Source organism: Puma concolor, chromosome D1 (genome assembly GCF_028749965.1).
Source record: "Puma concolor isolate L17-30 chromosome D1, mPumCon1.1.hap2, whole genome shotgun sequence".
NCBI classification, from domain to species: Eukaryota; Metazoa; Chordata; class Mammalia; order Carnivora; family Felidae; genus Puma; species Puma concolor.
In genome coordinates, this window is record NC_141676.1 from 51,066,432 (window position 1) to 51,070,738 (window position 4,307).

General features: G+C 39.8%; 1 pseudogene; it reads right to left on the bottom strand.

Annotated features, from left to right (window-relative positions):
• Positions 1-3,116: 3,116 nt before the first annotated feature.
• On the bottom strand, positions 3,117-3,541 carry LOC112865355 (large ribosomal subunit protein eL34 pseudogene; annotated as a pseudogene).
• Between the last annotated feature and the right edge of the window lie 766 nt (positions 3,542-4,307).

A 4,307-nucleotide genomic window follows, 5' to 3' on the forward strand; every position in this document is an offset into this window, starting at 1 on the left:
TTGGTCACTAGAGCTTCTTTCTCTGGCTTGCTATTCTCAGCTCATCCTTAATTTCTGCCTCTCCAGATTCTTCAGATTCTAGTCGCAGTGGACCTGGCCAACCCCCTTGACTTCATGCCAAGGTGGGGGGCAGGAAATCACAGAGAGTTGCTGGCGTTTTCTGCCCTTTAAAAAATCTTATTTAAATTTTATTTAAATTATAGTGTAATAATGGTTTCAGGAGTAGAATTTAGTGATTCATAACTTACATATGACACTTAGTGTTCATCCCAACAAGTGCCCTCCTGAATGCTTATCATGCATTTAAACCCATTCCCCCACCCAACACCCCTCCAGCAACCCTCAGTTTGTTCTCTGTACTTAAGAGTCTCTTGTGGTTTGCCTCCCTCTCTGTTTTTATCTTAGTTTTCCTTCCCTTCCCCTATGTTTATCTGTTTTGTTTCTTAAATTCCACATATGGGTGAAATCATATTTATCTTTCTCTGACGGACTTATTTCGCTTAGCATAATACATTTTAGTTCCATCCACGTCATTGCAAATGGCAAGATTTCATTCTTTTTGATCGCTGAGTAATAATTCCTGTGTGTGTGTGTGTGTGTGTGTGTGTGTGTGTGTGTGTGTCTGTGTTTCACTTCTTCTTTATCCATTCATCAGTTGATGAACATTTGGTCTGTTTCCATAATTTGTCTATTGCTGATAGTGCTGCTTTAAACACTGGGGGACATGTACCTCTTCAAATCAGCATTTTTGTATCTTTGGATAAATTCCTAGTAGTGCAATTGTCAGGTCATATGGTAGTTCTATTTTTAACTTTTTGAGGGACCGCCATACTGTTTTCCAGAGTGGCTGCACCAGTTTGCATTCCTACCAGCACTGCAAAAGCATTTCCCTTTCTCTGCATCCTCACCAACATCTGTTGTTTCCTGAGTTGTTAATTTTAGCCACTCTGACAGGTGTAAGGTGGTATCTCATTGTGGTTTTAATTTGTATTTCCCTGATGATGAGTGATGTTGAGCATTCTTTCATGTGTCTCTTAGCCATCTGGATGTCTTCTTTGGAAAAATGTTCATGTCTTTTGTTCATTTCTTCACTGGATTATTTGTTTTTTTGGTGTTGAGTTTGATAAGTTCTTTTTAAAAAAAAATGTTTATCTATTTTTGAGAGAGAGAGACAGGGAGAGAGAGCGGGGGAGGGGCAGAGAGAGGGGGACAGAGGATCCAAAGTGGGCTCTGAGCTGACAGCAGTGAGCCTGATGGGCTGGAATTCACAAACCTTGAGATCATGACCTGAGGTGAAGTCAGACGCTTAACTGACTGAGCCACCCAGGTGCCCTGAGTTTGATAAGTTCTTTATAGATTTTGGATACTAACCCTTTATCTGATATGTCATTTGCAAATATCTTCTCCCATTCTGTTGGTTGCTTTTTAGTTTTGTTGATCATTTCCTTCACTATGCGGATGATTTGTATCTTGATGAAGTCCCAATAGTTCATTTTTGCTTTTGTTTCCCTTGTCTCTGGAGACATGTCTAGTAAGAAGTTGCTACAGCTGAGGTAAAAAATGTTGCTGCCTGTTTTCTCCTCTAGGATTTTGATGGCTTCCTGTCCTACATTTAGGTCTTTCGTCCATTTTGAGTTTATTTTTGTGTATGGTGTAAGAAAGTGGTCCAGGTTCATTCTTCTGCATGTCGCTGTCCAGTTTTCCCAGCACCACTTGCTGAAGAGACTGTCTTTATTCCATTGGATACTCTTTCCCACTTTGTCAAAGATTAGTTGGCCATACATTTGTGGGTCCATTTCTGGGTTCTCTATTCTGTTCCTTTCATCTATGTGGTTTTGTGCCAGTACCATACTGTCTTGATGATTCAAACTTTGTAATACAGCTTGAAGACCGGAACTGTGATGCCTCCAGCTTTGGTTTTCTTTTTCAGGATTGCTTTAGCTATTTGGGATCTTTTCTGGTTCCATAAAAATTTTAGAATTGTTTGTTTCAGCTCTGTGAAGAATTCTGGTGTTATTTTGATAGGAATTGCATTGAATGTGTAGATTTCTTTGGGTAGTATTGATATTTTAACAATGTTTGTTCTTCTGATCCACGAGCATGGCATGTTTTTCCATTTCTTTGTGTCTTCTTCAACTTATTTCATAAGAATTCTATAGTTTTCAGAGCACAGATCTTTTACCTCTTTGGTTATGTTTATTCCTAGGTATCTTATGGTTTGTGGTGCATTGTAAATGGGATTGATTCTTTGATTTCTCTTTCTGTTGCTTCATTATTGGTGTATAGAAATGCAACCAATTTTTGTATGTTGATTTTTATATCCTGTGACTTTGCTGAATTCATGGATCAGTTCTAGCAGTTTTTTGGTGGAGTCCTTTGGATTTTTCACATAGAGTATCATGTCATTGGTGAAGAATGAAAGTTTGACTTCTTCCTTGCCAATTTGGATGACTTTTATTTCTTTTTGTTGTTTGATTGCTGAGCCTAGGACTTCCAACACTGTGTTGAACAACAGTGGTGAGAGTGGACATCCCTGTTGTGTCCCTGGCCTTAGGGGGAAAACTCTCAGTTTTTCCCCATTGAGGATGATATTAGCTGTGGATCTTTTCTGCCCTTCTTGCCTAAGCTACGCTTAGGGGCTGGGTCTTGCCTGGCCCAAGAACCATGACCATATGGCTGTTGCTTATAACTTCAGGAAAGGAGACTTTAGGGTGGCCCCAGATCTTTCTGTGAATATCACAGGAGACATAAGTCTACCCTGCCTGGGCCAGTGTTGTAGCCCAGAGCTGACCTTTGAGAGGCTCTCTCAGTGAAGGAGCCAAGAAGAATCACCTCCATTGGGCTAGATGTGCCCATCTTCTCATTCTTGCATCTGGTGTGTTGCTGTGAAAGTGAGGTGGTTCTTTTCAGGTGTCCATGGACCACACTCATTAGTGGAGGTTCTTTTGATACTTGATGTCCTCCAGAAACTTAGTGCTCTTTTTTCTATCGCAGGTATACAAAATTGTAATAATCATACTCTTTGGTTCATGACACTTGGGTTCATTCATGAACTGCTTTTTTAGTTCCATTCATTCATTCACTCATTATTTTTTATTTTTTTATTATTTTTTGCCTTTGATTGTTTTATTACTCAAAAAAGCTTCATTTCTTTATTTAGCTTTCTGACTCTGTGTTTGTGCCTTCAACACTTTCACAATGATTTTCTTCTCCTCAATAAGGAATGCACGTTTGATCCTGTCATGAACACACTCAGCACACATGGAACCACCGTAGGCCCTGCTGACATGTTTTTTCATTTTGGACAGCCTCATAAGAACTTTAGGTCTCACAGCACGAACTCCTCGAAGTCAGCCTGGGCACACGCCACATGCAGATTTTGGTGCTTTCCCAACCTTCTTGGTATAAAGGTAAACGATTCTATTACCCGGAGTTCAGGACAGCCTAGTTTTGTTAGAGGCTGTGTTGTAGGACAGACTACGACGGTATGTCAAACGCTGGACCATTCTGAATGCCTACAGACGCCGTCCCTGGAAGAGGCACTCATTATTTTTTAAATAATGTAATGAATAGGACTTATTACCCAAACCAAGAACTAGAACATTCATTCATTTTTTAAAATGATGAACAGAACCTACAACCCAAACCAAGGATTAGAAGATTATCAACAGTAGTATTATGAATTAATATATTAGAATATGAATTTATTGGGGCGCCTGAGTGGCGCAGTCGGTTAAGCGTCCGACTTCAGCCAGGTCACGATCTCGCGGTCCGTGAGTTCGAGCCCCGCGTCAGGCTCTGGGCTGATGGCTCAGAGCCTGGAGCCTGTTTCCGATTCTGTGTCTCCCTCTCTCTCTGCCCCTCCCCTGTTCATGCTCTGTCTCTCTCTGTCCCAAAAATAAATAAACGTTGGAAAAAAAAATTAAAAAAAAAAAAAAAAGAATATGAATTTATTAAAATAGAATTATTTACAATAGAATTTATTACTATGAAAATTAGAACATTATAATAGGTAATATTATCATGAGTATTAGCATATTATCATTCAGTGGTATGCTAGTAAATGTTTAACAACCAGCTCCCTTAAAAAAAGTGACCCTAGTTTTGTTATCAATTTCCATAGTATAGATATTCCTATCATGGTTGATTTCAAGCTACTGGCTCTCAAAATTCCTGAAAATTTGCCAACTGGCTTTCAAGAGCTGGTATGGGTTGGATCCAGCACTGCTGCTTTACATATACCTATTGCTCATGCCCAAGATCTCGTTGCCTTCCCACCCCACCCTGATAAGTGACTATTCACCTGA